The sequence below is a fragment of the Astyanax mexicanus genome, chromosome 2, assembly GCF_023375975.1.
Source record: "Astyanax mexicanus isolate ESR-SI-001 chromosome 2, AstMex3_surface, whole genome shotgun sequence".
NCBI classification, from domain to species: Eukaryota; Metazoa; Chordata; class Actinopteri; order Characiformes; family Acestrorhamphidae; genus Astyanax; species Astyanax mexicanus.
In genome coordinates this window covers 12,024,662-12,046,569 of record NC_064409.1, presented here as the reverse complement: position 1 = coordinate 12,046,569, position 21,908 = coordinate 12,024,662, and the positions used below count along the sequence as shown (strand labels likewise).

Sequence of the window (21,908 nt, the reverse complement as noted above, 5' to 3'; positions counted from 1 at the left end):
CCCCCTCAGGCTTTCACCTGATTTTACTTAACAGACATGTGCACTCCCCAAACAAACAGGCCTCATGTGAGATGCACACTCACCCTTGTCTGTCTGTACACACATATACAACTTTTGAATGACTGGCCAACAATCTGAGTATGTTAGCGGTGTACAGGAGTTGGACAATGAAACTGAAACACCTGGTTTTAGACCACAATAATTTATTGTGGCGACGGAGAGTTCTGGTAGAAACATCAGAGTTGAGGTGCACATTGAATTCTGCCGTGAATTGTTCAGCCTAGGTTTTACGTTTTTTAATACAATCCGGGTTAGCACACAAACATCCCTTTCAGACAGCTTCCTCTTACAGCGTCCACAGTTAATCCTGTTGGATGTGGTTCGTCCTTTTTGGTGGTATGCTGAGACTATCCTGGATATCGTGGATCTTAATACATCACAAAGACTTGCTGTCTTGGTCACAGATGCTCCAGCAAGACGTGCACCAACAATTTGTCCTCTTTTGAACTCTGGTATGTCACCCATAATGTTGTGTGCATTGCAATATTTTGAGCAAAACTGGGCTCTTACCCTGCTAATTGAACCTTCACACTCTGCTCTTACTGGTGCAATGTGCAATTAATGAAGATTGGCCACCAGGATGCTCCAATTTATCCATGAAACCTCGCACACTAAAATGACAGGTGTTTCAGTTTCATTGTCCATCCCCTGTATGTAGCGGTGGCCCTAAATATCTATATTTTTGTTCAAATTTGAACCAGAAGTTGTGTAGTGTAGTGGATAACCATTTGTTTAAGCAGTAGAACACGAGAGGGAGTGTGTTGTCATGAATAACATTACGGCAGTGATTTGGTAATTAAAAAGTAGTTTCACAACAAGTGAACTGTAACAGAACTGTACCTACAAAACGGTGTATGGTTTATACGTTAGCTTTAAATCAAAATTGGGGATTAAGGGGATTAGTAAACGTTAAGACTGTAAAATTTAACTGAAACTCTTCTCTCCTGCTCCGTGGAGTCGTCTTTATGTGAAAGCTGCATGTTTGCGAGCATTTCTGCCTGTTTTACTGCGTGTTATTGGTTGATTAGAGGCTGATTACCTTGCCATAAAAAGGCAATCACACTATAATCATTTGTAAAGAGGAAGTATTGATCATCTATAAATCTATATTGTCTGATTTTATTCCCAAAAATATTAGCGTCCATAGTCTGTTCCTTTAGCCAATTGTAAGAGCTTCTCAGATCACATGATTTTTATTTTTTCAAGTTGCTGCACTGTCAGATAAAGTCACAAGACTCTACTAGATGACAACACATACTTCTCACATGTCTTCAGAACCCCATTAAAGCCTGTGTAGTGTTCCCATCTCAGAGTGCTGAATGTATTTATTATATCTAACTCAAACTAACTACTTGTAGAATGTGCCTAAAAACCCAAATGTTCCTCACACGGTAGGAAGAGTAAAGACTTCTAATATCACTAACCAGATACCCCTCTTGAAAGTAAGTCCTTCACTTAGCCCAGTGCAGTCAGAATAAAACATAGCAGAGCTAAGAAACTGATTTAATAGAATCACAGATACACAAAACACAAATTAAGAATGTTTAATAATAAAAACAAAAACTCAAAAAGCAAAAAGTGTTAATTGTATTAATTTATTAATATTCTGCTATTTTAGGTCTTCTCTAGATCTATGAAACATCAGCATCTAGGCACTGTCATTACATGGTCACTGTAGTACATACAGAAGTATGGGTCCCAAAGCTAAAGTGGATGCACATGTGTAATTACAGTATATAATTAACTTTATTCATTTATCTGATCTTAGTAAAAGACCTGTTGTCAATCTTATTGTTATTAACAGAAGTCAACTGAGAGACTGCTGAGATTTATGGGTTTTCTGTTTACTTATAACTAAAGGGAAAATACTGTCCATGAAAATTGACTGTACACTAGAGATAAGGTAGTTTAAGATTAGATTGAAAAACAATACAGTATTATTTTCTGTTCCTTTAACTGCATGAGAATACAATACACACACACACACACACACACACACACACATTTCATGCTTACCAACACAAATCTTCTAACATCATGTACAAAAGTGCAAAATTACAAGAACAAAGTGTCAAAAAACATTACACTGGCAACAACAAAGTGATAAATAAAAAATTGTCACGTATCTGGAAAAAAGGGTGCGGTAAAGGGGAGTAATGAGGTTACGCGTCACTAGTGGCCTGAGGTATCCACTTAAAAGTCATCAGGCTATTAGTCATTAGGGTACTTAAGGGTAGAGACTAAAAATAATCCTCATTTAACCTGCAGGGAAGCCCAAGGGAGCTGTACAGGCTCGGTGAGAAACCCCCGTTCGGCCCAGTGCCAAAGCCCAAAGCTCAGCACATGCTGTTGGTGGAGGGGGCCTTGCTTTGCTCGGCGCTCGTGCAGTGCAGGGTTCGAGAAAATTGGATTCCAGTGGAGAGGATGAGACAGGACAGGCACGCAGACATTGATTTCATGTGAGGAGAATATTACAACCATAAGTTGACCTCAGGGCCTGTCTCAGTGCAGCCAGCCCAAGCTGGGTCTTATCCATATCATCCTCACTCTGTTTAGAGGGACGGGAACTGCTAGAGAGAAACAGACAGAGATGGAGACACTGAATTAATTCAGAGAAAACACAAGGCATGTTTCACGTTTGATGTCATGAAAATACTATCAAATATTTGAATTCTTAAAGGGTGTAAATTAAATACACTCATCAAAAAAAAAAAATAGTTGCACATGAAATGAAATGCACTGAAGAAAATGATGAGTCAAAATTTACTTAAAAAAAGTTTCGCAACTTTCTGCATTTGCTTTTTTTTTTAAGTAAATTTAATTTAAGATCAATTTAAGTAACTTAACTCAGTTTCAAGACTTAAATGTTACATAGAGTAAATAAGTGAACTGGACTTTTTATTATATTTTATTTAGTTAGCTTTTTTTTTCTTTTCAACATAATACACAACAGTAAAAAAAATGGGATATGTAATTAAACAACAAACAGAAGGGAAAAGATACAAATACAAATAAATAAATAATAATAATAATAATAATAATTATTATTATTATTATTATTATTATTATTATTATTATTATTATTATTATTATTATTATTAAATAAAAAAGGGTTTGACATTTTCTAATGACATACAGTATGATACAGTTAAGCATGATATTGAGTATGAATGTAATTAATACAAATAAGGTCGACCTAGTGTACAACTAGCGAATATAATCAAAGGTAAAATTTGACAAAGATCTTACATCCCCCGAAATCAATCGGTCTGGTCAAAGGAGTCTTTTTCAATATAGTCAAAGAGGGGCTGCCACAGCTTGTAAAATGTGTCCAATTTGTTTCTCAAAAGATAGGTGATCTTTTCTAGGGGTATACAAAGGTTAATTTCAGAAATACACATTTGGAAAGAAATATTAGTCCAGGTACGAGCAACACAAATTTTAGCTGCCATCAAAAGGATTTCAGTAAGCCTTATAGCAGAACCATTTTTAAGGTTTGAGTTGGTAAAATTACCCAATAGACAAACTTCTGGATCTGTCAATCATTTCTTTTAATAAACTTTACTTAATTTATTTTTTCTGAATCAAACCTTTCTTTTAGTAACCTTGACTTAATTTCTGTATATTATATTATCTAATTACAATTACTTACAAATAATGTATGATACATAATATATTTTAATTCCTGAAATTTAAAACACATATATTACACTGTTTCAACACATGGATGGCATGTATTACATTCTTTTTAGTATACTAGAAAGAATGTATTACATGCCATCCATGTGTTGAGACAGTGAGACTTGGTCTGTTTACTCAATAAATCTTTAAGATTATGTAAATATTTGAATGTGTGTTTTAACTAAAAATATTTCAATTTCAGGAATTATAATATATTATGTATCATAGATTATTTGAGTAATATTGTATAAATTAAGTCATTGTACTTAGGTAATATTGTATGCAGAAATAAGTAAAGGTTACTAAAAAGACAGGATTGACTGAAGTTCAGTTCACTTATTTACTCTATGTAACATTTAAAACATCAGGCTCTTTCTTAGGAACATTGTACTCTTCCTTTTAACACTTTAAAGAACCCTTTTATCATCTGTATTATTAACAAGACATGCATATTATTATGCCACTGTTACACAATTATTATTTTAATAATATTAATAATAATAGTAGTGTTTACGTGGGCAGATGTTTGAATGTAAAGTATAGGTGACTGGGTGATGAGGATTGGTAAATTTGGCCTTTTCCTGAAAAAAGAGTGAGGTGGTTGGAAACTTGAAAAGTTTCCCACACATATTTAACCTGAGATAGATCTGACTATGCAACGAATCACAGTATCCGTGTCTTAAAAACAAGATCTTGTGAAGGCAGTGGGATGTGGACGAGCATGGTCCTGCTGGAATAGCACTCCTGGTTGTAGGACTTCATTAACTTACTGTAACATTGTGCTGTCAAAGTGCATTTAATGAAGATTAATGGTATATTGAATGGCATTGTGGACGTGTGTAACAACAAACCTTAGTGCTGAGTAATCTTGGTGCTGACCATAGTTCCTTCATATGCAGGTTCGTTGGTCGTCCTGCTGGAAAATGAAATCCACATCTCCATAAAAGTTGTCAGCAGAGAGAAGCATAAAGTGCTGTAAGATTTCCAAACTCCACACTATTATGTCATATTAAACAGCAAAACTTACCATATCCGAACAGTACAGTACAGTACACACCTTTTCTGTTTCTCTGCCTCATTTTTTCTCTCATTCTCTAACTAACTCTCATTAGCCTTCCTCTCATCAGTCCAGACGGGGTCAGAGGGTACTGGGGAGGTGTTGACTGGACGCCTCTCTCGTGTCGGGGGGCAGGAAGCTTGTAATCAGGCACTCTCCTGCAGTTAAAGCAGATGAAGTGGCTGCGCTCTCCACAGGGCCAAACCGTGCTGAACTACTACAGTTTCCTGAATGGGTCACGTTTGGCAGCTCTCCCTCTTCTGCTCCACGCCTGCTCGCTCCTACATCTGCCTTTCAGCCTACAAACTGTTTGTTCTGCTCTCCAGAGCATGGCAAGGTGGCTTATGTACCGTGTCGCAGTGAAATATGTTTGACTGATGTATACAGTTCAGACCTCAATCCACCTCCAATTTGAGAAAAAAAAAAAAACGTATTGAATTAAACAGATAGGAAAATTTTAAATGCACTCAGTTGCCCACTTTGCCCAAATGTAGTTGGGAAGCCATGACATGTCTGTCATCAGAATCAGAAAGTTCTTTATTTCTTTATCTATTTTTTATTGCAGTGACAAGGCTAATGTTACCATTGTCCCATGAAGCAGAAGCAGAGAGGAAGCTAATATGATGAAGAAATGTGGTTGTAATACAATATATATGGCAAAAGTAATGGAATAGCATTGTGTAAACTGACCATGAACTGTTATCCCAGGAATCAGTTTGGGAACGCCCACTCCTGTATAAGCTGTGAGGTGTTATCTTGTGAGTGAGAGTGGATGAACACTGGCCAGTGTGCTCATGGCAAGAGAGGACATGAAGTTCCACTGGGAATACTTCAGTGAAGGTATCACCATCCATAGTGGACAGTGGACATGGACAGTTGAGGGCGTTATAATAATTGTGATTGGTGGTTTCTGGATAGAATCACATCCATATTCAATGCAGAGGATCCCACACTCCTATCCCACAGTTTTGGAACATTATAGAAGTCCTTGACTCCTAACATCAGAAGTGTTTAAAGTTCTGAAGAATGTTACACAGTTGATGTAAAGTTGATGATGGAACCTTTACTAATTTAAAGGTTCTTTAGACTCCCTTTAACAAACATTTATCTTACAAAACTAGTTATTTATGGAACCAAAAGTAGTTCTTTCATGGCATCTGTTCAACCAGCATGACCAGCAAGACCAAGATAGTTGACTGACATTGACAAGCAAGACCACACTTGGTCTTGGTCATTGGCTTCTATTATTAACAACATGATTTAATGCTTTTTTGTGTAAATAATCAGCTATTTAACAACCTTTACCTTCAAAGACCAGCTTGGACCATTCAAAACAGCTACCAGGAAAAGCTGGAGCAGAGCTGGACTGTTTTAGTAGGAAGGTTTCAGGTTCAGGTTTATTGTTGCGAAGTCAGCTACTGTTAGCATGCTAAACTGACTAAAATGTAAGACTTTTTAGTGACGAGGTCCTGCTTCTGGTCCAGCACCAATCACACTCCTTTATATATTTTTTTAAAACAGAGTTTTTTTTCTCCTTTTTGGCCTTCCATCACACGGCGGAAAGGGCGTTTTTGGTCACTGAAAACGGAGCTTTTGAAAACACCTTCCAAGGTGGAGATTATTGAAAGCTTCGCTACCAGCCGAGCCATGTGGACGGGGAAAATGGAGCTTTCTGAAAACGCTGATGTCACACTGCGAGTTAGCGCATATTTGCTTTTTGTTTAGCATTAGCTTAGAGATCAGGAGGGGACTCTTTTCAGCACCAGCGAACTCCGCCCATATGTTTACAGCATATTTACAAACAGCTGATCCAACTAATCAACTAGCTGCCCTCTCTGACCCTTTAAGGAGGTACAAACCTTACCGTTAACAGAGATTCTGGTCCAGGCCTGAATCAACAAGCACCTGGTGGACAATTTAGAAAATGAAGTAGTTGTTGCTGTGGAGTGATGAGAAAACGTACAAATGTCTAAAGAATCCCTGTTCATTTCAGTGTTTTTGAGTGGTATGGCGCTTTCGTGTGGATGGGGATATTTCTGAAAACGCTGCTCGTGTGGACAAAGATATTTTTAAAAACGGCGGCAAAAAACTCAGTTTTTAAAAATATCCGTAGTCGTGTGGACCGGGCCTCATTTGCAAGGTGATTCAAACTCTGAACGTTTCATCTGGCCATGGTTTTAGCTTCATTAGCGTCACAGTTGCGACTCTACAAATTGGTCTAGTAAAGTGGTGTTGTAAGATGTTGTTTTGCTTACTGACAATGGCTGAAGACATGTACAATGATAAGGAAGATCAAATGATTTATGACTGAAAATTATATATTGTGGTGTGTCAACTTTTTTTTAACTGTTGTCACTTCAAATGGGCCTTTTGCTTCCTGTCACTCATTGACTGGCCTGAAAGAACAGAAAGTGCAGTCCCCTGCTATAATGTCCCACAGAATGACTGCTTTTAGATGCTACGTTACTGTTCCTCAAAGACGCCGCAAATATCTGGTTCTCGTTGGGCATGTCAAGAATTATGACCTACAAGGCCATCAGGGACTTCAAAAGATTTTTGTCATCTTAAACTGAAGAGTATCCTCTTAAGGTTGCCAGATTGTTATGATGTCACTAAATTCCACGGCGTGTGTCAGGCATTTTTTTAAAAACCTCCAGCAAAGGATCCTTTTAGAAAAACAAGCTAAAAAGTGACAAAAAAAAGGGAACAAGGGAAAGCATTTAACTTAACGAGTCTGTGGATCACGCATCAAAACAGCGAGGTCAAGAGGGTAAAAAAACAGGCCTGAGGAGCAGAGAAACCGCCACACACTCACTAACGCTGTCAGAGGCCTTGGGGAAAAGTGTAAATCTAACTAAATATGAAGGGTAATGATCAAAGGGGCCGAGCGGACTGAGCGGATCAGGCGAGTGTGGGCTGACGGGAGGTGAGCGAAAGCTCACACGTGCAGCCAGATCCAGATCAGACCGAGACGTTTCAAGGGAGAGATAAAGGTCTTACGACAGGAGCACGCTCCACATGGAACAAATCACTCTCTGACCCTAAAGCTCCAAAACAGATCCCCCTCTCCTTTCCCCCTGATTCCAACCACCTCACTCTTTTTTCAGGAAAAGGCCAAATTTACCAATCCTCATCACCCAGTCACCTATACTTTACATTCAAACATCTGCCCACGTAAACACTACTATTATTATTAATATTATTATAATAATAATAATGTAACAGTGGCATAATAATATGCATGTCTTGTTAATAATACAGATGATAAAAGGGTTCTTTAAAGGGTTCTCCCTCTCGTGTTCTATTGCTTAATTAATGAAAGTTATTATAAAAAGTGTTACCGGCCTTCCATATAGGGTGACAGTGTATCTACATTCATTGGCAATTTTATGAGACATACCCACTGTATGTCTGCATTTTTTCAAGTTATATCCACAGCCTATCTGATACAAACCAGCAGCACACCTGAATTCACTTGTTTAATCAGTTGGTCACTCTTCAAACAAGTATGAACATGTGATTTTGCTTGGGTAGAATAAAAAACAGCCTTTCCTTCATTCACCAGATACCAATTTTGTGCCGGACACTTTTTTGCAGCACTACAGGTAGTGTATTACATGCAGCAGCACTGCTGGGATGGCTATATAACTGCTAGATTCAGAACAGGCAGCCGACCAAAAACATGCAGTCACTGGAGGTCACTGTGGTCAGCAACCAACCACTGATGATGGGTTAGAAAATTATGCATGAAACAAAAAGAGGATTTATACTTTCAAACTTTTCTCCTACAAGGTCAACCAATAGGAAAATGGGTTCTTACAGTGTGGTGTATGAGTGTACATCCAAAACTAATACCGTTCAGAGAAGATGAGATAAAGCAATGTTTTAGTTTGCTCTTGGGCTCCCCTACAGTCCGGAAGTGGATTTGTGCTTTGAGCCACCAATAAAGGACACACTCTACACATGCATTTCTGGACTCAGAGATGTAGAACCATCTGTGAAAGTAAAAAAGGAATAAATGCTAAGGTGGTAGAGTAATATTACAGAATAGTGATATTTCACTTATTGTGAGTGTTGTTCTGCCAGCTTCTGCCAGTGAGTTACATAGTGCAGTCACCAGCATGCAGAGCAAAGAGTAGCAATGATAGAGACTCAATTCTCTTGACTAGGGATCTGTGAAATATTTGGCAACTGAAAATACTCACACAAAAAAGAAAAAAAAAAGAAAAAAGAAAAACACTTTTGGAGTTATTAAAAGGTTAAATAATTACTCACACATCACTATTTAGGTCATATTTCAGTGTCTTTCAGCAGCAGTGGTTCTTTAGTGGATAATGTCAGGGGCAAGTCAATAGGCTTTTATTGATTTAAAATCTGAGTACAGGTACACAGTATAATGAAATTACATTTTTCCGGAACCATGGTGCAACATGGAACAAAAATACAGCAAACAAACAACGTGCAAAATGCAAAAGAGTTAACTAAAAGCTTAAAGCTGTCAACAGCCACCAAGCCTTGTGAAGACACACACAAGAACTTCAGTCTGTCAACTCAGTGAGTAATCCAGCTTGAAAAAAACAGTTAGCATTGAGCTCCAGTCCAGCTGAGGCCAGCTAATAGACTGTGTGTGAGACAACATCTATGTATATTAGCATCAGCCCTGCTGCGGTAACTGCACTACTAAGTAAAAATGCAACATAATGTTGTAGCAAGAGTAAACCTGGTAAATATCCATGTAACATAAAGATGGGGCATCAAATACAGGACTGTGCAAAAGTTTTAGGCACCTACAAAAATTACACTAGATTATTTATCTTAGCAATATTGTGTTTTAGTGTTTTTGTCTAAAAAAGCACAACATATGATTTAAACAGATGCAAATAAACATAAATACAGTAAAAAGTAGCGAGAAGTTTTCATTTTTAGGTAAGTAGCTTGTATCCTGAGCCAAGCTTGTCAGCATGTGCATATGTTCAGTTCCATTAGCAGCTCAGCTGATTTAACATCAGTAAGATTTGATTTACCAAAACAGGTGTTGATATGATGAGAACTGGAAATAACTTATTTTCTTTTAACATTGTTCTTAAATTATTTTCTTAAATTACAATTGTTCTTTTACATGTTTTTAATTTGACTTATCTTTGTTTTAATCATGTTAGAATCATGTTTTATCCATGCTTTAATTTTTTATCTATTCTTTTATTTCCATTTTTACATACATTGTTACATGTATATGTAATTTGATTTCTTTTTACATTTTCTTATTCGTTAAGCACTTTGAGTGACCATTGTGCATGAAAGGTGCTATATAAATAAACTTGCCTTGCCTTAAACTCAGAAGAGCAGAGACTATGCGATGATTTAAGGAAAACAGTGCTGTAAAAGCTCTGCTTTTTGTCAAATTGCTGTTTGTGTTTATTGTAATGCTAGTGTTTTACTAAATTAATAAACACTTATTTTACAGATTAGACACTTATTTTTTACTGAAACTTCCACAGGTGCCTAAAACATTTGCACAACACTGTATATACACAATATTTTACCAGACACTGAGAAGAACTTTGTTTGTAACAGTTGTGAATGAAGAGTGTGAAAAAACTCTTAAAGATAAAAAACTAAAACACTTTTTTAAACAGTATATATGACAGTAGTGAGCTGTTAGGCCAGAGTGTGCACAGTTGGACTGGTTTTTACAGTAAGAGCTCTGAGTGCAGTAGTAACTGAGATAAGCTCAGCAGTAAACAGGTCTGGGACATGGCTCCTAGGGGGCGGGGGCCTTCCACACCGCAGCCTTCCCTGCAGGCGCAGCATGTGGGCGTGTGTGAGTGTGTGTGTGTGTGTGTTTGCAATTACAGCGTCTGGAGGCATGTCGTTTTCGTCCACTCTGCACTACATTTGTTTTTTATGTGTAAGGACACAGAGAAAAAGGCAGATCTGATCTGAGAGCCTTGATCATCAGACACTAGAGACAGTGCTGCTTTCTCTCCTTCTTTCTCTCCTTCTTTCTTTCTCTCTCTCTCTCTCTCTCTCTCTCTGTAACCAGAATAGCCAGCACTTCAAAGCACGCCATTAATGACTAACAGCAACGAGAAGCATGCCCTCTTTCCATATACTTCAATATTAGTGTTGAGAGAGAGATGGACAGAAAAGGTCAAAGAGGAGAAAGAGAGAGAAAGAGAGAGATAGAAAGATAGGGTGAAAAAAAGACAGACAAAGAGAAATAGAGGTAAGAAAGAGAGCGACAGAGAGAAAGAGAACAGTGAATTAAAATGAGCAAAGAAGAGAAAGAGACAGAGAGAGAGAGAAAGAGAGAGGCACAGTGGGAGAATCACATCTGAAGCACATTTGGCTCTTCTATACCTAATGTGAGTCACATCAGCAAACACAAAGGTGGCAGATATTGAAAAAGATGCTGACTCACTCCCCCCCTCTTCTCTCTCTTTTCTCTCTCTCTCTTTTCTCTCTCTTTCTCTCTTTTTCACATACACACACAAGCCCACAAACATTAAACCAACATACACATAATGACCAACTGACTCTACAAAGACACACACACACAGCCGCAAATGCACAACACTTTTCCAACCATTAGCAAATGGGGGAAATACAGGGTCCCCTTTGTAGTTCTGTATGTTTCTGAAATTCTGGTGAGTGTATATTTAAGTATGAACAGGCCTGAATTTCAAAGAGACTTACAATAGCAAGATCAGCAAAACCATTAAACCTCAACCCAAAACCTACAACCCAACCCTATAACCCTCTCCTAGGCCTGTCACAATAATTATATTATCGACTTATCGTTCAATAAATGGACATGACCACAATCATTTTAATAATTGTGATATCGTCCCTTGTATTTGCACTTATTCTGACTGTAGGCATGACCAGGTAGTGCAGAAGCACAGAGAGACACAGACACAGGGAGTGAATGAACTCAAAACGTACATTTATTAGGAAAAATGTCCTTGTTCAAAACCCAAAACAAACTTAAATAACCATACTAACGGCACAGTGCGGCTCTAGTCGCTTAACTTTAGTGTCTCTTAGGTTTGTGTTGCCTCAGCCTTCCTCTTACCATCTCTTATTTATTTCTTTAGTAAAGGCTGAGGTAGGGTCTTTATGCTGGTCCAATGCGGGCCAGCTTGGACAGACCGGGGCTGAACGTCATGGTGTTGGGTGGACCCACAGTTCCCATGCCTCAGCACTGACAGTATGTATGTCTATAACCTACTTTGGTTCAATCTATCTATCTATCTATCTATCTATCTATCTATCTATCTATCTATCTATCTATCTATCTATCTATCTATCTATCTATCTATCTATCTATCTATCTATCTATCTGTTATACTAGGTTCTAATCACTGCATAGATTCTTCATAGATTCAGATTCTTGTGCTTGCTTATATTTCATGTTTTCAACACATAATATTCAAAAACTCGTTGACAGATGCCATTGTAACGAGATAATAAAAAGTGGTTTTAATGTTAATGTATTAACATAGCGCCTATAGGACATATACTGTAGCCACTGAATGGTCAAACTCTGTATCTCCAAAATGATATTTCTTTCTGTTCTATTGGTCCACTCATTATGAAATGTTGACACAATAAGAAAAGGAACCTGATGTTAATCATGTTACAAAAAAATATATATGAGGAAAAAACTCATAATGTTAGACCCCACAGTGTTCAAAAACAAGTGAAGTGTGTAAATGGTGTTTGTGTGAGTGAGTAAAGAAAGGGCGGGAAAAAGCGGGTGAGAGAGCGAGAGAGAGAGAGAGTGGGCGAGAGAAAGAGAGAGAGAGAGAACGTGAGAGAGGGAAAAGAGGGTTTAGAAATGTGAGCTGTTGAGTTTCCTTGGCAGGCGAGCCAGAAGCTGACTCAGCATTAGTGATTCACGCTCCACTGGGAGTCTGCACTGCTTCGCTCCAGAGAAACAGAGCCAGATACAGCTACATATACACACCACCACCTCCGCCTTACACACTACACCACTACTCACAACAACAAGCTCAGAGCAGACCATTCAGTAACACACTGTAGTGCAAAACCTGTTAGAATACATTAACAATACACAAAAAAAAGCCCTGAACGAAACGTAAAATGAGTAATAAAAAAATCTATCCCACATTTAAATATAAAATGATTTCGTTTTTTCACTCTCTTTTCTTACTAATCTCTAATAGGGGTGGGACAATATTTTGATACTATGGTATATTGTATAATTATCATATTATCGATATTTTTATTGAAACACATACAATCTAAACTCCTCCAGTTAGATTTACTAAAGTTACTGCTTCTTAACTCCATGTGGTGGAGTTTCTCTTCAGTTTACAGATGTAGTGAAGTATGCTACAAAATTTGTCTTGTGATATAGTGAGTATTGCTGAATCACAGTATCATAATATCCTTATTATCAGGAGCAATGTATTGTGAAAAAAATTCTATATCGTGAGATGCAATGTGGTTTCCGCTTTTAATCTCTAAGCCTCTATGATTCAAACATTTTGATTGACACTGTACATAATGAATTAAGTAAATTAATCCTTATTTACTTATAAGACCTGTGTAAAGTTTTGTAAAATTGTGTAAACCTTTTTCAGAGGAGCACATGTAATTCAGCAACTAACAGTTATAACCAACTAACACAGGTAGTGACTGATAAAGTCATAGGCGCTCATAACAAACAATGCCTAAATCAGACTGTGATTATACTCAACTATGTGAAACAAAATTAAAAACAATTAAAACACCTTTTTTTTGCATTATTATTGACCCTCCTGTTATGTTACAGGTCAAATTGACCCATCTTGAAGTTTGAAAATTCTTTCAGTATGAAACCCCTTCTGCTTCCCTTACTTAGTTTATTCAATGTATGAAATATGAAAATAACAAAACTGCAATGTTATGTTTCAATGTTATATAAAACTACTGTTTTATATGTTGGTCTTTCAAAAGTAAAAAAGTAGTGAAACATTAAAAAAAGTTGTTTTTTATGAAAAACGAGTGAATTATCCTAATTGACCCATTACCTGTTAGAGATTAGGAACATTTGCATTAAATATTGATTATATTGATAATAATTAGCAGTGCATTTAGTCATGAAATATTCACACTGCTTGTTAGGATTTTGTTCAGATATCTTTTGGATAATTAAACATGCGACGGGTCAATATGACCCGGGAACACCATTGCTTGTTCTGACAAATGAACATTACAGGAGGGTTAATTATATTTTAGGATACATACATGTGAAATGAAAATAGCAAATCAGACTACTAAAGGTTATTTATTATAAGTATTGGTTATATTTGAGTAAACATTTATGTATTGTCTTAGTAGCATGATTTTAGAGATTTTAAACTCCTTCCTCCACTCTAACACATGCACTGCCACGGTACTACCACACCACTCAGGCTTACTTGAATCCCTCCAGCCACCATACCACACCACTATGAACACCCACATGACCCCAGTGTTCTGCATCTTAAAAAAAAAACAAAATATGGCCACCATAACTAACGCAATTAGGTCACTGGCAGAACACTGCTGATTAACCAAGATTATGAATAGCATGATTAGACAATACGTTTCTCTGAAAAAGCACCACGGGTGAAATGAGTGTGAAAGCCTGCCTGGGACAACAGCAGTTCACTTAGGACCTCCAGGCCCTGCAGAGGGAGGACTGCGTGTTAAAACACACACACACACACACAAACACACACACACACACTGCTTAGGCTGGCACAGTAGTGTGCAGGAGCACGTACTACTACTGCTCACTGTAGCCTGCAGCTGAACACTCACATTCACACACACACAATGTCACACACACACACACACACACACACACGCACGCACACACACACTCATGCTGACACACAATGGGAGGATAACTACCATTTGGGGATACGATACTGAACCGAAACCACTAAACCAAGAGCTAAATCACACAAAATTATGGGCCACAGATACACAGACCATTCACCCTCCTCCACCTCCTAGTACACACAGGCTCACACACACACACACACACACACACACACACACATTGATATGTTCTCTAGAGTGTATAGATGAGTGGCTTGTAAATCATATTTAAGCTGGTTGCGAAGAGAAAGAGAGAGAGAGAGAAAGAGAGAGAGAAAGAGGGAAACAAGATAGAGGAAAAAAGGTAATAAAAAAAGAGAAACAACATCTCAGAGAAAGTAAGGGTGAGAGAGAGAGCGAAAGAGAGAGAGAGAGGGAGGAGGATCAAGAAAGAGAAAAATAAGCTAATAAAAAAGAGAAACAACAGCTCTACTTCCCTTACTTCATATTTTGTATATTAACTTAAAATATAATTTGTTTAAATACAATAGGAAAGTGCCTAATACAAGCCCTGCTGGCTTTTTGTACTTTCCCTGTTATTCCCAGTTATTATTATTACTGCTTTTTTTTATTATGTTTTTTGATGACTGAAAGAGCGTGAAAGTGAGTGTATGGGCCACGTACTGAAACTAATCAAAGCTGTTATTTATGTTTATTTAATTATGTTAATTTTATTTTGTGGTTATTGGTATGAGAAGTTTTTACTGAATGAGACCATTTTTAGTTTGTGTAATATGTAGTTCATTAATATCTAGGCAAGTAAGTTTTCCCTATTTGTTAGTTCATTGTGTGGTACTGCAGTCTCAATGTAAACGGGTACTGTCTCTTTAAGAGAAACGCTATTGGGGGAAAGCAGTGATTAGCGTGCATGGAGAGAGTTTTGTTAAGAGCCATCAGCTGTGGAAGCACACGGTTTTCTTACCGTGGCCAGCGTTTTTTAACTGTACTGTACTTTTTAACTGTACTTTAACTGTACGTTTTTTAATTGTACTTGTGGAAACGTGGAAATAAAGTTTGTTTTTTCCTTTAAAACATCCTGTGGAGTGGAAAATGGATAATTATCTGACTCAACGACATGGCGCGAGTAAACCATTGCTTCACCTTAACTAAAGGATTTGCCTCTACAGTGAGAGAGTGATAGAGAAAGAGACAGAAAGTGAGAAATAGAGAGATAGAGACAGTTGGTTGTTAATCTTCTTGGCATCAGTGAAGGAGATGGTGAGGATTGAATGCAGGTGTTATTGGGGTCAAATGCAGGAGGTAAAGTGTGTGGGGATGTGTGTGTTGGCTGCAAATGTGTTAGAATGAGTGACATGTGACTAGTGTGCAAGATTATTAGTGTGTAAGTCTTAAAATTACAATATTATAATTTATATTAAGTATTTCTGGTATAATATTACACCCAATTAAAAAAACATTTATTGTGTCAAGCTAAACTAGAAGGGTTCAGTGGGTCTGATAGATCAAGTAAAAGCAGAGATATGGGGTTCAGAGATATGGTGATCTGATCTTTTTGAATAACTGGTCCAGTGGAGAGATGGGTGCCCCGAGTGGTCTCCTTAAATTGACCGTCATGGCTGCCCTGGGCGAGTGGATTAAGCACTAAAAGTTACTCTAGTCCATCACTATTAAAGCTCTTAGTTGGGAGGAAAGCTCTTCATTTGATCTGTGTGAAGGTGTCTCAGGCATGTCTTCTGGCTGGAGTTCCAAGTGGTCTGAGTTTTTTGGCGCCAACTCTTCCCCCGCAGTCTGCAGGCGGACCTTATGAGCGGCCAACTGATAAATGTACAGCTGACCTCCAGTGGAGGACTGTGCATGGTGCAATTGCCACAAACAGACATCGGATGCATCTTCATCCCAGTTTTGGAGAGGTTTGCCCTTTTATTGCACTTTTTGTTTATATCCACTATGCACATATGTATTGCATGCATTTAAATATCATATATTGGAAACATATTAGGTCTATAACAATGCTGCGTTCCATTTAAGCTCGGATGTCGGTTTTATTTCCTAGTTTCCAGATGAAAATTTTTAACTAGAACGCTCCTACATGTTGGAATTTCTACTAGGAGCCCCACCCACCACGAGTACCCCCATGTCAACAGTAGTAAAATATTTTTACTACTATAAATATTTTAGAGATTTTTATTAAATCTATCTATCTAATCTCCTTAGATCAATCACACACACAGTCCTGTCCTACTTCTACCTGTGGAGATGTTTCTATGTAGTTTAAATGTTCAAAATACATACTGCATAATGCATTGTAAGCAATGCTGACCTAGAGCAACTCGTGTCTGACATAAATTTCAATTTTAACATTTGAAATGTGAGTTTAAAGGAACCCAGCATAAGAATTCCCTTCCCTAGTTTTTCCCTCAAATTTTTATTATTTTTATTTCTAACTTTTTCATGTTTTTAGCTAGGCTGATTGTCCCAGTCATTTAGATGCTACTCAGCTCTATATCCCTGCTGCAGCATTACCAAGTAGCATCACAGCGCGTTTGGAGTAAAGTGCAGCGACTCCAATACATCAACTCACAGATGCCTTGTGCTGATCGACATCACCCTAGAAGTGATGAGGGAAGAGAGCGCCATCTACCCACCCAGAGAGAGCAAGGTCAATTGGGCTCTGGAAGCTGATGACAAGCTACATGAACAGGATTCGAACCAGCAATCTGGTGCTAGTAGTTGTTAAAACGTATGTGCAGTAGTGTATATTATGCTAGTGTATGTTGAGATCAGGCTAAATAATATAAAGACTATCAAAGTTTTAAATAAGTGTGCGTATATGTCACATGCTTTCAAAATGTCACAAATATATATAAACACTGACACGCCAAAGATCATGGGATAGCATTGTGTGAAAACTGATCCTGTAGTGTTGGGACTGCCCACACCTGTACTGTAGTTATAAAGTATTAAACATTAAACACGCATTAAACCTGAAAATTGGCATTACCAAGATCAGCGGAAAGTGAACAGTAATGATCATGACCAGCAATGTCTGGCTGGAACTGTCCATGTGAACACACATGCGCACACAAGCTTAATGCAAAAGAGCCCACATGTATGTCCTTCAGGCCAGTGCAGCATTTTTTAGCTTCTGTGGGACATGCCAAAAGTCATGGGACAGGATATTGTTTCTGCTCCATGATTTTTTGGCATGTCAGTGAATATTGTCAAGCTGTGTTAGTTAATGACTCTTATTAAGTGTATCTGGTACAGGGAATTATGACTATAAAAAGAAAGAAAAAGAAAGATCCAGTTAGATCAGCATGGAGCTATGAATGTTGCAAGTATACTTTTCTCCTCTCCTTCTTTCTCTCTCTCTCTCTACAGCTCTCTCTTCCTCTCTTTTTCTCTAACATGCACAAACAGAGCTGTTTTGGCAGTCACATCATATTGCTCTGAGGAAGAGCATCACACCTGTTCATTAAACCTGAAAATCTGCAGCATAAATAAAGCAGTGCCCACTCAATAAACTCTGACTCCAGGGGTCAGAGCAGGTCAGCTGATGTGGATTAGAGATTAGAACTGTTCAGTGAGTCATCGCTGGCTCTTCCTGAACCCCCCCCCCCCCCCCCCCTCTCCTCCTCTTCCTCCTCCTCCTTCACAAAGTTATATACTATACCCTCCTATCCCGCCTGCCCTGGAGCTTTGGAGCCCATTCAAAACCAATACAGCTCTGAGAGCATAAACACAGCTTCAGGCAGATGATGACGTAGCGGCTCAGATCATACGTTTTTTAGAAGTCAAAAACACCAAAGCGTGCTCCAACAAAACCGCCATTTGCACGGAAGCAAAAGGGCCCAAATATTAAGCAGAAAGTGGTCTATGAAGAGAGAGAGAGAGCGAGAGAGCGAGAGAGAGAGAAAGAGGAGTTCATTGAAAACATTAAAGAGCAGTGCAGTAACACAAATAAACCAACCACACAATTAGAGCTAAGCTTTCGGTTTCCTCTCACTTAAACAAACAGAGAAATCGGCAGCAGAACAGACATAATTACTCAATTCCTTTTCTTCAAAGTTTACACGGATTGTTAAACCTCTTTCCACCTCTTTCTGCCTTCGCTGAGACCTCTTGGACCGAGGCCTCTTCAACAACACGAGGGAAGCCAAAGCAGCAGCAGCAGCAGAGTGAACTAAATCCCTCACTCTCTCTCTCTGAAAAATCACAGACATCCCAACTTCGAATGCTTCTTCTCAAAAAAGATCTGCAGTAAAGGATGTGCCGAATCTCTTCTGCTCTCTGTATGGGATGTTTATATGAACGTATATAATTTTTATGGTGATGGATTATCTGTCTTGGGGTTTACGCGTGTCTCAGTGGGCTTGTATGGACAGCACGGACTGTGAAAACTAACTTCCTCCTGGAGGACAATGAAGAATCTATCTACCTAGAAGTGAAACATGACTGAAACAGTTCTAACCTCATACTTTGGCTCCAGAGTGCAGCAGATTTCTTAATGAATGGTGTAGTCCATTACTGCTGAATAGACATCATTTCTGGCATCGATGTGGCATATAGTGGACCAGAGGGGTTTGTGCCAGACAGGAAGATTTTACAGCTGGGTAATGGATGAGCATGCACTATGAGGCTAAGATATCGTAATTCCATTAACCTTTTTCCACTGGCTTCTTCTTCTTCTTCTTTATCCGGCCAAACTGGATCTTCTTTATGCATAACCCGAGTGCCCACTTACTGTAGGAAGTGTGGAGCATGACACGGATTGAAATGGAATAAAATGGAATAATGGAATAAAATAAAAAAAGGAAATGGAATAGACTAAGCCCCTTAAAGAACATGCACTGTTGACAAATTTCTACCTAAATTATGAGGCAGCTGTGTTCTTAGTACAAAGTGTGCATATAGTGTGCCTAAAAACAGCAACATCAGTGTAGGAGTTCACCCAATTTTGACCTTACAGTCTATGTGCTTCTTTGATGCTCAAGAAAACAGTAGTTTTACCAGAAGAATACAGAAACAAGAGGTACAAGATAAAAAAATAATAATGTAAATATTTCATAGATAATATTTTGTTGTAGGTTGTTGTAAGTCTGAACCCTTAAAGATCCAGAGCTAAGCCCCCTGGGTAACCAGGTCGGACCAAACAACTGTTGGCAGCAGGAAAGAAAGAGGGAAACTTTGAAATATCAACATTTAAAATCAGTAAAGTAGTCATGAAGACTAAAGGTTGTTTAAAGACAGATTGAAGCTAATGATTGGTCAAAGTGAAAGTAACATAGCATTAGAGTCTCCCAAGTCTGCTAAAGCTTTGAGCTTTTCTGGCACCAACAATCTCATACCATGGGATCAAGCCCCCCCCCCTAATTCTGATGAGTAATGTGAACATAGCTTGAAGCTGCTGGTTCATATATGCAGAATTAATGCAAAATTAATTAATTTTGAACATTAATAAATCTGTTCAAAATGTACTGCAGCTCTCTGATTACTCAAGTCATCATGAGTAGAAACAAATTGTTAGATTGGGGTAAATTTTTTTTTATTTAATTCCATTAAGGAATCTGATAAAAAGAGCTGGATTTCAGATCAGTAGTCATATTTCTCACTCAATTTAAACTCTCTCTGGATTATTTTCAAATTTTGGAGTCTGCGCATGCGTGAAAACAGACCCTAGGACTGTAAATGTTGCAGTGTGAAGTTTGGAATTGACATGATGTTCACATCATGTCTCATTCAATTTTTTTATTGGCTGGTTGCAAAGCAAAAATCTTTTCATTGCCTGAGAAATATGCGAAAGCCGATGTTTCCTCATTATCTGATTACCCAAGTTCATGCAAACACGTTGAACAGATTACTGACAAACGCTGCACAATGTTCTGCAGTTATCGCATTAGTGAGCGCATGTAAACACAGTCACTGATAGGATGTAGTAATAGTACTCTTATTATTACAGAGTGTTTTGTACGTTTTTCAGCATTGGTGGCCCAGAAGATACAGAGGGTACTCAGAGTAAAGTTCAACCTCAGAGTGAAATTTCAACGGACATCAATATCAATATCAGTTTCACTTCGGGACAAAAACAAGCCAAATCTAAACACAAGACAGCAACAGTCAACCATACAAATGCTTCAGAAGCCTTCAGTGATTCCAATATTAAAACATGATCGTAGTCATATGATCCTCCATTACCGTGTCAACAACACAGCCACAAGTGGAGATGCTGCGGGTGATTAAGTTCCATAACTATTCCAACAGAGCCTGACAAAACACATCACTTAATCTCTCTGCATGAGCGCACACACACCATACACATACACATAGACCACACAACACACACACACACACACACATTAAAGATGTAGTAGCTGGGAATGGGGCAAACTGAAAATACGCACAAACAAAAAAAGCACAGTGTCATGCTTTGACTCGACCCTGATCTGGTGCAACAGAGAGGGGGCATGGGGTTCGGGCAATTGCAACACACACACACACACACACAAACGCACAAACATACACACACACACTCAAACTGTCATGCTCGTACCCTCCCCCACAGTTACTGTACCCTGATTCATTCATTTGCAGCAGTGCAGATGGGGGAGGGGTGTGCGTACACACACACACACACACACACACCCAACAAGCACACACATACTATATACTATATATGTGCACGTAGTACATGCACACATTTATGCACAGATGTGCAGGCACACACACACATACACATCAATTTAAAAATGTTGATGCCAAACCAAATGTGCATACTGCATATGTGCACATATACACACCCTAACACCTAAAGTACACACACAGGCATATGTAAGCACACAAATACTGTATATGAACACATATGCACTTATTCATATACATGCACATCTACAGGTACAAATATGAACAAATGAATGATTGAATGAATAAATGAATGAAGTTCACCTTATATAGTGCCTTTCTAGAAACATCAACACTCATCCACACACTGGTGAGAAGCGGCAGCCAATAGCGCACAGCGTACTCTTAACCGGAAACGACCACGTCCACCTGGAGGACTGCATCGGGCACTAAAGCATTTACCCAGGACAGAGTGCCAATCCATATCTGGGCACAGTCATACATACATTTACACACACACTTACACACACACACACAAACTTACATACATACCACACACACACACATGCACACCAGATCAATTTAGAGCACACATACAAGCACACACATACAGTATATGCATGTATAAACACCTATGCACAGATGTGCATGCACA

The 21,908-nt window shown here is 38.4% G+C and overlaps 1 long non-coding RNA gene across 1 annotated transcript in view; it reads right to left on the bottom strand.

The window, feature by feature from the left end:
• Nucleotides 1–1,677: 1,677 nt before the first annotated feature.
• Nucleotides 1,678–21,908, bottom strand: part of LOC125792704 (uncharacterized) — a 39,119-nt gene continuing 18,888 nt past the window's right edge. The window contains exons 2-3 of the long non-coding RNA XR_007432381.1: nucleotides 4,593–4,657; nucleotides 1,678–2,627 (exon numbers count right to left, since the gene is read on the bottom strand). This is a non-coding gene — a long non-coding RNA (uncharacterized LOC125792704). The remainder of the gene's footprint in view (nucleotides 2,628–4,592; nucleotides 4,658–21,908) is intronic.